Genomic DNA, 12,500 nt, shown 5'->3' with positions numbered 1-12,500 from the left:
AAAATAATTGTTAGATCCAAATTAATCAATGCTATGTTAGGGGAATCGGGGATGACATCTTTAAACAAATCTCGCACTCCTGGAAATACGCTACTGTAACGATACCTTCGAAAGGTCCAGCGTATTTCCCCGCCGATATTCCGAACGATTTCCTGTACATTTTGCGCTGTTATTGAGACTTTTCTCCTCGAGCAAAACCTTGCCAAACGAACTAGGCGAGTATGGCGATCAAGTGATTTCCGTGTAAGACGACACGAAACGACTTCACGGCCTGCTGACCTCTGATTGGGCAGAAAAACACAAAGAATTTCTGGCACCAATCAGAATTGAGAATTACCTCTACTGTTTGGAACTGCTCTGGTAAGAACTTGTCCCCAGGGGCTATTCTCGCCATACTATGCTTTTCTTCGTCACTATTTTCTTTCGCCCGTTTACACTTCCCTTGCCTCCCGATCTGCCCCTGGGTCTCCGAGGATGCTCTTCAAGATAACCTAAGGTAAACTGACATGATAATTTGCGGGTTTGTCTTCGATGCATGTTATGTCAATTGTTGTGAATCGCTATCCTTGTTTTTGCAATTCTGTTTGGGCGATTAAAGTTATTGGACTAAATGCGCCTTGAGTTTCGAGAATTAAATGTTGCTACAATTTCAGGAACAGTTGGCAAAAGGTCGCTATCGACTGTTAACATAGCATACCTCGTTCAAAGTAACAATTTACTTTTTATTTAGTCTAATACCGTTCCTGTACAAGGTGTAATACTGAACGGCGATGGAAAAACAAAAGCGATTTAATGCAGAATATTTACTTTTATCACGCAGCTGAAGTGACTCATAAATTAATATATGGACCAAACACAACAGATCCTTCAGTGGCAGCCAATTTGTGCCCTTCGCATAAGTTCTTTCATTGGTTTCATTATGAAGACTTCGGTTTGTTTAAACAAATTATGATCTGATTAATTTTGCTCGTCCCTTTCATTACCTAAGTGTAGCCTCAAGCTGATGTTATTCAAACGAATACGTTTTCAAATTTAGCTGAGCCCAGAGAGTGTTTGCATTAAAAAAACAGGATAACCACCTTTTGTTTTGGCTCACATCCTCCTCGTAGGATCTTTTTTTCTCTGCTATGTCATTGCGTTCCGCCGCAGATAAAACGTATAAGTTCTAATCAGCAGAAAGGCAACAACACGTTGAAATAGGAAGGACACGACCAGTTGTGTTTATTGGGGACGAGTTAAAGCTAACATACAAGAAATAAAGCAGTGGCGGAGAAAAAAACGAATTACATCACTATAAACTACGAGACTAAACGTGAACAGCATACTAGAAAAAATTAAGCTCGGCAAGGTGCGAGCGGTAAAACTGGCTGTGTCGAGTGACTAACGCGAGAGGCGACAAGGCTTAAATACCGAGATGTGGCGTAAAATCCCTAGAGGATCAAACTGCGGCCATAAATGCAAATTCCGAACATAAACACATTTCTCTACTATGTCACTACGTTCCGCCGCAGAGAAAACGTTTAAGTTCTAATCAGCAGAAAGGCAACAACACGTTGAAATAGGAAGGACACGACCAGTTGTGTCGAGAAAACCAGAGAACGAGAGCGAGCGCGCGAAGTAGCAAGAAGCTGTCGTCGGAGATTTTCACGGCAATATACTTCCTTGGCAGAGTCAGATTTCCACCTGCCGTGGTTTTTAATGACGTGATCGGGAACTCCGCTATTAATCTTGTATTACTAGTTCAAACACGCCCTCCATGGAAACCAGCTGAGTGTTGTTGGGGCTAGCGTGTTTCTTTGATTTAAATAAAGTATACCTACCTACCTACCTACCTACCGCTATTAAGCGCAGCCGAAGCGCCCCCTATCCTAAGCGAGTGCAAACCTATACCAGACGTATCAACACCGATGGCCCGAAACTTAGCCAAAACGACTTCCCTCGCCCTGGTGTAAGACAAACTCGTACCGGAACGAAGGGAATAACCCTTGGAAGAGGAAAAACTAAGGTTTTGAAAGACAAACTCAACCGAATCAAGATTACGCTTAGCCAGCGCGGCATAACGGAGCAGCATAGCGAAGGGGCATGTGGGGATACCAGTACTAGCGATAACTAAAGTACACCCTTTACCCAATTGATCAACTTTGCTTTTGGAAACGTAGAGCTCAACATGATCTTGAAAGAAAGAAATGTCAGACCACCTAAGACGCCTTAACTCGTCAAAGCGCAAAAACCAGCAAAAGCAAGCAAACAAAAACAAACGTCTCTGAGATCCCCGAGGGATGCTGAGGGCGTAGCAAATCTATTAACTTACGCCACTAAATGCTCAGGCAAAATGGGTACCCTATTCAACTTAGACGGTTTCGAAGCAACGCGCTCACAACCTTCTAGAATAGCCAGAAGAAAAGCTGATTTACAAGGATTCGAAACCCCGCAAGCATTATGAAAAAAGCTTATACTGTAGAACGCCTGCTGAATGCAGGAATATGAAGACCCTGATTGAACTAACGAAATTAAATACAAGGCTACGTGTTCCTCTTGAGCCGGGAAGTAAATAACCTCTGGGAAACCACTAGCCCAAGATTTCCAACGTTTGAAACAACCGTGGTAGGTCTTGAACGAGCTGTGGGCAAGAACCGCTGGAATGTGCGTACGCGGGCTCTCCAAAGCCGGGTGGTGAACGGGTGATACCCTGGAACTTGTAAACAAATAAAGGAAAAAATAAGGCATAAGAGAAATGAGGAAAAAATGGTGGACGTGGAATACCGATTGCAATTTATTAAGCGTGGACAGCCAATAACGCGTACATCCTAAGTATAGGCAATAACAACAATATAGGGAGAAAACAAATACCCCTTAAAATCCGTACAACGTTGCCAACAAAGGCCATACGTTTACAAAAGATAAGCAAACACGCTCCAGAGCGACCGTCAATAAGGCACTAGCCTGTGAAAAACTATGAAAAAACGAACTGGAATAAACCGAAAAAGGACACGCGCTAAAAAGCGCTAAATATCGTACGTGAACCGCTTTGAAGTGACAACGGACACACACGAACCGCTATAAAGCGCTACACAGCGTAGGTGAACCGCTATAAAGCAACGAGAGTCGTCCGTGAACCGCTAAAAGCGTTACATGGAATAGCGCGAAAAGCTCTGCAATAAAGTACCAATGCTTGAATAACGGCTCTAAACACACGAGCTGCCGTCCAAAAAAAATAACAACTACAGGAGCGCGAAAACCGCAAGTGCTAAAAATAGTAGGGAACCCCAAGTGGGAATCGTCGAAAATACCTGACGGGTCAGAAAATTCTATGATTTGGGAAACTGAATCCCTAGGGTGACCTAGAGGAAAGAGGTAAGGCCAAAAACTAGCAGAAGGCCATTTTGGGGGCGATAAGCGTACCGCGCGCGCGAGACGTTTCCAAATGCGCTAACGTACGCGCGACAAGAAAGACTGGAGGAACCAAACAGTTGTTAACGCCGCCCCAACTGGCACTAAAAGCGTCCACGCCTTCGCAACCGGGACACCAGAACTTAGAGTAAAAACGCTCGCACTTAGCGGAAAGAGAGGATGCGAAACGATCGACGTCAAAAGGACCAAAAATACTGCTAATATGTTGGAAGAAAATAGTGGAAACAGCCCAATCATCATAATCAACAACGCGGCTGACCGAATCCGCGTAAGAGTTGAGTGAGCGTGGGATCCACTCAACTTCAAGTGAAATATCATGTGCGGCACAATAGGCGAAAATTTCGAGAGCTAAAGCATGCAAACGAAGGCTGTTGCTGCCCTTGGCGGAAATAGACGCCGCGTTCTTACTATCCGTAAAGACCTTAACCACTTTGCCCGTAAGCGAAGCCCGAAACGATTTCAGGCCGTAAAGAATGGCTAACAACTCCCTGGCGTTACTATCTAGACCGGACTCCAAAAAGGAAAACGCTTGAAAGAAAAGATCGAACTCCTCGCTATCAACGCGGAAGGTACACCCACCGCAGGCGAAACTGCTGGCGTCGGAAAACACGAGAGTCACGGGAAGCGAATATCTGGTGAGAGACCTCTCATTGAGTCTGGCACAGTTAGAAAGCCAGAAATCAATTTCCTGAAGAAAATTGCGTATTAAATAAAAACAGAACAAAACAAAAATTTTTAAGTGAGTGACGCTTAGTTCCTTACAGGGAGAGAGTCAGGTTAATGTGTTTCACCTGCTGGTTGAGATCGGGCTTCTCCCATTTTATATACATGGATTCCTTAAGCTTCACTTGGTACTTAGTGGCTGCAGAGTCCAGGATCTCAAAGCAATCCGGTGTGCAGGATGTTTTACAAAACTCTGAATTCTGCAGATGTTTAAAAACGTTCGAAAATCTGTCTGAAAGTAATTGCTCACGCACTGGTGCGGAGAAGTGTCGGCTGGTTTCACCAACATAACAAGCATTACAACTTGCACACGAAAATTTATAGACCACACGCGTGCGAAGCCCTACAGGGACAGCGTCTTTCACATTAAAAAGATTCCTGACTTTGAAAGTAGTGAAGACTAACCTTATATCAATAGGTTTACATAACCGATTAGCAAGTTTGCGTATACTCCTCTGTGCCGTGACTGAGAAGTGCCCAACGTAAGGGATTTTAAAGAAAAACTTAGGTGTTTCTTGGGGCTCGATTCCTGAATGAGACTGTGTTTTCCCTCCCTTGACTGCTGTCTGAATATATTTAGAAATATATTTGTTGATAAGGTTCTCAGGGAAGAGATTCCTCCGCAGAATGACAGACAATTTTTGAAGGTCAGTATGGAACCCCATCCAAGTGTTGTTTATCTTAAAAGTTCTATCAATCAAGGTTTTGATTAACCCCAATTTGTAGGTAAAGGGGCAAAAACTCAGATAACTGGTGAGCAAACCTGTGAAAGTTTTTTTCCGGTAAACGGTGGTTACACTTTGGTGCGGGTCAGTGTTATTGATTAGAACATCTAGGAAAGGTAGAACATGGTCAGCTTCCCGTTCCATTGTAAAGCGTATATTGGGGTGTTGATTGTTGATGTAATTGAAGAAAAGGGTTGCATCCCGTTCCGAGCGGAAAAGGCAAAATGTATCGTCTACGTAGCGACGATAGAATAAGACCTCTGAATCCCCGTATTGATCCAACCATATATTCTCATGGTGACCCATAACGAGATTGGCGAGAACAGGGGCAATGGGGGACCCCATGGCTACACCATCCACCTGGTCATAGAAGTTACCCTTGAAAAGTAAGTGACTTTCCAAGTTAGCAAACTCAAAAAACCTTTTAAGCTCATGTTTACTAAGTTTCAAACCTGGGTTACCCTCAGTTATATACTTGACAGCAAGATTAATGCAATCATCTAAAGGGATGTTGGTGAAGAGGATTTCAACATCGAAGGACACCATAAACATCCCATGCAAAGATAGCTCATTGATTTCCTTCACAAAAGTGAAGGAATCTGAAGCAATGAATGTGGATGGAATATGAGGTTGGAGTAGATTACTTAAGTATTTGGCCAAGCTGTAGTTGTAGGTGCCTATGGAGGAAACTATGGTCCGAAATGGTGGGGTGGAATTTGGCGCTCGTGGTTTGTGTATCTTAGGGAGACCATAGATCCCAGCAGGCTGGGATCCACTTGGATAAATGGCCTCATAAACTTCAGGATCAAAGTGACCTTTTTTCCTAAGTTCTCTAAGATAGCGCTGGAGTTTCCCTTCCCGGGTAAGGGTAGGGTCGGATGTAAGGACCCTGAATTTAGTAGTGTCGTTAATGATTTTAAATAAACCCTTGTCATATTCTTGTCTACCTAAAATTATTACCCCATTACCCTTATCCGGCCGCAATATCACAATGTTCTTGTTCTTTCTTAGTTCTTTCAGAATCCTATGCTCGGAACGGGATGCAACCCTTTTCTTCAATTACATCAACAATCAACACCCCAATATACGCTTTACAATGGAACGGGAAGCTGACCATGTTCTACCTTTCCTAGATGTTCTAATCAATAACACTGACCCGCACCAAAGTGTAACCACCGTTTACCGGAAAAAAACTTTCACAGGTTTGCTCACCAGTTATCTGAGTTTTTGCCCCTTTACCTACAAATTGGGGTTAATCAAAACCTTGATTGATAGAACTTTTAAGATAAACAACACTTGGATGGGGTTCCATACTGACCTTCAAAAATTGTCTGTCATTCTGCGGAGGAATCTCTTCCCTGAGAACCTTATCAACAAATATATTTCTAAATATATTCAGACAGCAGTCAAGGGAGGGAAAACACAGTCTCATTCAGGAATCGAGCCCCAAGAAACACCTAAGTTTTTCTTTAAAATCCCTTACGTTGGGCACTTCTCAGTCACGGCACAGAGGAGTATACGCAAACTTGCTAATCGGTTATGTAAACCTATTGATATAAGGTTAGTCTTCACTACTTTCAAAGTCAGGAATCTTTTTAATGTGAAAGATGCTGTCCCTGTAGGGCTTCGCACGCGTGTGGTCTATAAATTTTCGTGTGCAAGTTGTAATGCTTGTTACGTTGGTGAAACCAGCCGACACTTCTCCGCACCAGTGCGCGAGCACTTACTTTCAGACAGATTTTCGAACGTTTTTAAACATCTGCAGAATTCAGAGTTTTGTAAAACATCCTGCACACCGGATTGCTTTGAGATCCTGGACTCTGCAGCCACTAAGTACCAAGTGAAGCTTAAGGAATCCATGTATATAAAATGGGAGAAGCCCGATCTCAACCAGCAGGTGAAACACATTAACCTGACTCTCTCCCTGTAAGGAACTAAGCGTCACTCACTTAAAAATTTTTGTTTTGTTCTGTTTTGATTTAATACGCAATATTGACAACGCAATGTAACGAAGTTTGTAAGATCGTGCGCGCTTTAAATTCAACGGCGATTTCAAAATATGTAACACTGAAGATGACGGATGTAACGTCGAAACATGTCTGGAAAATTAGAGAAAGTTGTTATTTTTATACGACTATCTAAATTGTTAGATCCAAATTAATCAATGCTATGTTAGGTGAATCGGGGAGGACATCTTTAAACAAATCTCGCACACCTGGAAATACGCTACTGTAACGATGCCTTCGAAAGGTCCAGCGTATTTCCCCGCCGATATTCCGAAAAATTTCTTGTACACTTTGCGCTGTTATTGAGACTTTTCTCCTTGAGCAAAACCTTGCCAAATGAACCAGGCGAGTATGGCGATCAAATGATTTCCGTGTAAGACTACACGAAACGACTTCATGGCCTGCTGACCTCTGATTGGGCAGAAAAACAAAAAGAATTTCTCGCACCAATCAGAATTGAGAATTACCTCTACTGTTTGGAACTGGTCTGGTAGGAACTTGTCCCCAGGGGCTCTTCTCGCCATACTATGCTTTTCTTCGTCGCCATTTTCTTTCGCCCGTTTACACTTCCCTTGCCTCCCGATCTGCCCCTGGGTCTCCGAGGATGCTCTTTAAGATAACCTAAGGTAAACTGACATGATAATTTGCGGGTTTGTCTTCGATGCATGTTATATCAATTGTTGTGAATCGCTGTCCTTGTTTTTGCAATTCTGTTTGGGCGATTAAAGTTGGGCAAGTTATTGGTCTAAATGCGCCTTGAGTTTCGAGAATTAAAAGTTGCTACACTTTCAGGAACAGGCTTCGTGGTAGCAAATAAAAGCCCCTGAACAGGTTTCACGAAGGAAAAATAGTTGCAATTTCAAGCGTCAACGCGCTTGGGAGTCAATTTTAATGCCTTCGAAAATTAAAGAAAGGTACGTATTGCGTCCGCCAAAAAAAAACCTTGAATTCGAATTTGCTTCATAATCTATTCATGAATTCGACGCACGTAAAAGCTATTATTAAACCTTAAGTCCTGTGATTGTTGTCTCACTCTTAATTTATCATTTTTTCCCATTATTCTTGTTTAGAATTCTATCGTTATTATTTTTCGCTGATTCCACGCTTAAGAGATTTCTTATTTAATAGAATCCCGGTGCTTCATCCCTGGTTATATAAGAGTTTCCCATTCCTCGAATTTCCATTCCCTGAAGTTAGTCGTTATCTCCACGATTTTGTGAAACTGTGTTTATTTTATCTTTATTTTATTCGTTTCTGTCCCTGTTCTAAAACTAGACATTCATACAAAAGGCCCTTGTCAAATTTCTCGTCATCATTCCAAATTTATATAACCTGCCGTAGTTGGCAAAAGGTCGCTTTCGACTGTTAACATATTAGCATACCTCGTTCAAAGTAACAATTTACTTTTTATTTAGTCTAATACCGTTCCTGTACAAGGTGTAATACTGAACAGCAGTGGAAAAACAAAAGCGATTTAATGCAGAATATTTACTTTTATCACGCAGCTGAAGTCGACTCATAAATTAATATATGGACCAAACACAACAGATCCTTCAGTGGCAGCCAATTTGTGCCCTTCGCATAAGTTCTTTCATTGGTTTCATTATGAAGACTTCGGTTTGTTTAAACAAATTATGATCCGATTAATTTTGCTCGGCTCTTTCTTTACCTAAGTGTAGCCTCAAGCTGATGTTATTCAAACAAATACGTTTTCAAATTTAGCTGAGCCAGAGAGTGTTTGCTTTAAAAAAAAAACAGGATAACCACCTTTTGGTTTGGCTCACATCCTCCTCGTAGGATCTTTTCTTTTCCATCGTCTGATAAGCAGACGTAACAATTTGAATATATGTTATTAAATATGCAAGAATGTAACCACTCATAAATGAACGGAAATTGTCTATTCTGAAATGATAAGATAAGATAAAATTTGGCAGCACCATTTAATTGTTTACAGAGCATTAACTACAGTAAGTATTTACTTTAAAACCCCAAAACCTCAGTACAGCATAGCTTGCTTCTTTAACATTACAGGGATAGCGGAGAGAACAGGTTCCTCTGAATGATTAACGCTTATACAAAGTTGATGAACAAGGTAAGCACGGGAAGAAATCGGCAGACAAAAAAAGAAATCAAATAATGCGAAAAGGCAGTTGGTAAAGTATTGCACCTACAATAGATGCCCGGATTATGATTTTTAAGCAAATTAAAGTGGATCATTTTGCTAAACGTACGAAAACAAAAGGGATGTCTTCACAATTCCCGTTGGTACACCCACGATTGAAGAGAAAAAAAAAACATGACAAACAAGTTTCAAAACTTTGCTTTTTTTTTTTTAAGTAATGACAATTTTCGCCCATTTTCAAACAGAAAAAACAGGCGAGTTTGGCTCGTCCGGAACGTAATTAAAGTTAAGCCAAGCTTGTCTCGCGTGAATCATGCTTGATGATTTCTCAGCTCTGAATGATTTATAATGAAACGTCACAGGAACGAAGACAGAAATTGTGAAATTCTCTGTCATTGCAATTTAGAAAAGTGGTAAAAATTGGTCGCCACGAGAGGCCTGCCTGCAGTCCACAAGAGGCTTAATGAAAATGTGTTAAAAACGCTCATGACACAACATACGAACCGGCCACTAAAACGATAAGCACAAGGATAAGCTTGCGCCGTTTACACAGTGAGACAAGCCGAAGAAAATTTGACATACGCAAGCGTAGTGATAACGTCCGAGAAGATCTAGTAAGATTCAAGATGGTGTGCGAATCGACGTGCTTGTGCAAACTCACGCCGGTTCCCACATGTGAAATAAACACAACCGTATGATAAGAGCATACGCGCAAGGAAAGGAAAAAGTTTCCTTTCTTGCGCTTTACGCTTATGTTTATTTCGCGTTTATTTCAAGCCGGTTCCCACACGTGTTTTTTAATACTTACGCTTGTACTTGTGCATATTTCACAAGTGGCAACAGGGCTTAAGCTGTCGCAAATCATGTTGCAAATGAGATGCAGGATTTTTTATCAAACTATTCGGAGTGATCGGGTTTGTTCGGAAATCTACTGCCTGCAAACTGCGTGTACATTTGATGGCCAGTTATTCCACTAAGTATTCGCACCTCCCAGCATTTTCCTGTAGATTTGCATTTGTAAGAAACTAACCGCAACCAACTGGAGTCTGTTAAGAACCCACACGGAAGTTCAAGTGAGGCAAAAGTAATTTATGCCAGAAAGCAAGTATATGTCCTACAAAAAAATAGCCATTCTGCGCCATGCTTTGGTCATAAACGCAGTAAAATGGTCAAGGAAACGGTCCAATTACTATTACTATATATATATGTAAATTATATTTTCTCAAATATGGTGCTCCGCGCTCGGGCGCTCCGCTATAAACTTTTTTTACATAAATTTTAAATTTCAAGTACATAAATAAATCACAAATTATTGCAAATTACAAAGTTTCAAAAAAACAAAAAAAAAAAAGGACCTACAAAGCGGTACGATACACTAATAAACGGATGAACGACCTAACAAAGGCACAAGACCCGAACACTGAGCCAACTTCCTATTGAAGTTTTCTATCTATTTTCTGTTTCCCTTGAATAAGTTATTTCATTGGTTTTAATTTTTTACAGACTCGGACTTGGTTTTCCGAAGTGGCTATTTCCGCTAAAATAGGGCCTCCTTTCTATACTTGTCTGCATTATTCAGACTTATACTCTCCCTTTGAGGTTTGCAGAGAGAATATTAATTTTAGACCTGAAGATGGTGTATTTTCCCAAAATGAATTTAAAACCATAATTTGGCTAAACCTTGGCTATACAGAATGACGGAGTCTTCTTGAGACTATCCAAAAAACTAATGTCCCACTGCAGAGCACAGCAACACCATGTTTGGGTAGAAAGTTAATGTCACGAAGCATGATCTAAACAGCTGCATCTTTAATTTTAAAATGGCAGGTAGAAGCCAAAACGCGGGGCCAGGGCCGGAGCCGGAGTCGGGGTCGGGGCCAGGGTCGGGGTCGAGGTCGTGGTCAGGGTCGGGGTATCTTGTCTTTTTTCAAGTTTTGTCGTTATTCTCCTGTAGTCCGGTAGCAGAGACCAGAAAATCGGGGTTTCGTTCAACCCACGAGTTAGAAAAGGTTTGACAGTGGATTTTATTAGACCAATACCTGCTGAGTAAGACACGCTACGTCGTAAAGTCGAAAGGTGGTATACGACCCGCGATAAAGGAGGGTTTTGCTTCGTCACTGTTTTGTCAGCGTGAAAACGAGGCTGAAAAGGGCATGACATTTGTTTGCTCCTTTTCTTACACCCTTATCAACATTTGCGGTCTAAATACCCAGGCAGTACCAAATATTTGCTTCATGGGTTTAATTGTACCATAAACCGACGTCACGAGACTAATCACGTGACAAGAAAAATCCTTAAGAAACCCTTGAACATATGAAAAATCCTTGTCTTTTTACAAACAAGAATACAATGTGATTCTCAACCTCTGTCATCCCAAGCCTTTTAACATTTGGCTGTCTAAAATGCTCACTCCACCGTTTACAGGTATTTTGCTCTTTGTTTAATTAACGATCAAAGATCAATGCTTGGTCGATTGAATGACTTAACATGAAAACTAGGCTGATGCTTTAAGATACTTTTTGCTAGAGATGATAGTTCTAACGTTTTCGGACTCTCACTGCCATGAATCCTTGAGGAACTAACATAAATTCTTTTCAAAAAGCGGTTTATATGTAGTAGAGTAATGCAGTCTTGACTAACATGTCCGCTATATAAACCAAACGTTTTTACAACCGACAGTTACAAACAGTTTAAATTATGCAACACTAGTACTAAACAGAAACTGCGTTAGAACGTTGATTAATTTTTACCCAATTGGAAACAAACCAATTCATCTTAAATTTCAATCATTTGACTTGATTTACGTTAATTGTTACTTTCAGTTTACAGTGTCCCCAATGAGTGCTCCAGCGCTAGGGCGACTAGACACTTAAATGAAATCCTTTCCATTCCTTTCTTCAAAGCAGTACGTGAGAGTTTTCTAGAGTAATTAACTATTTATGTGGTTAATAAGGTGCCTATTGTAGCTATAGCTAGTCGTTGTCACTATCTTCAGAGTCACTGCCAAAATAGAGTGATGTGCGATGAGGGTTGTGGCGGGCTTCTTTATCTGCCATGCACAAACAAGACTCTATACATGGATTGCCAGTACCAGAGCAGGAACAATTTGCACGACACATAGATCTTCTGCACTGAAATGTCATTAATTCAAGAAGTCTTCTTGGTGCTGGGTCCCTGGTCATCAGGACAGGTTTCAATTATACCTCCTATGTACCAACCGTTACCTTCTGGTGGTTGTAGTTGCTGCATCGCTGTCAAAGCATTCTTCCACACGTATGCCTGATAATTGGTTCGCCTGATGAGTTGGGTTAAGGCGTCTAAAGTAGGCGGTAGTATTTCCCTTCGCTGTTTTTTTTTTTGTTGGTAGTTATATGTAGTATAACTGAGTATTTTTGCTCCTTGTATGCAGTTTGACTCGTCCCCATACTACACATAAAAAAACGTCTAATAGACTATACATATTTTGATGAAATTATTATAGTTATTGTCAAAAGTTTCAGTTCCTCTCTTGTT

The 12,500-nt window shown here is 41.1% G+C and overlaps 1 protein-coding gene across 3 annotated transcripts in view; it reads left to right on the top strand.

Annotated features, from left to right (window-relative positions):
* The first annotated feature begins 415 nt into the window (after positions 1–415).
* LOC138015644 (allatostatin-A receptor-like) overlaps positions 416–12,500 on the top strand; it is a 23,034-nt gene continuing 10,949 nt past the window's right edge. Inside the window, exons 1-2 of one of the 3 annotated variants that reach the window (XM_068862727.1) lie at positions 417–496; positions 8,897–8,957. The gene's annotated coding sequence lies outside the window, so the exon portion shown is untranslated. Of the gene's footprint in view, positions 497–7,426; positions 7,492–8,896; positions 8,958–12,500 lie in introns of those variants that run through there. The other 2 variants (XM_068862728.1, XM_068862729.1) reach the window with 2 other exon arrangements.

The sequence above is a fragment of the Montipora capricornis genome, chromosome 9, assembly GCF_036669925.1.
Source record: "Montipora capricornis isolate CH-2021 chromosome 9, ASM3666992v2, whole genome shotgun sequence".
NCBI lineage: Eukaryota > Metazoa > Cnidaria > Anthozoa > Scleractinia > Acroporidae > Montipora > Montipora capricornis.
Note: the sequence above shows the minus strand (reverse complement) of the source record. Positions and strands in the feature narration are given on the sequence as shown.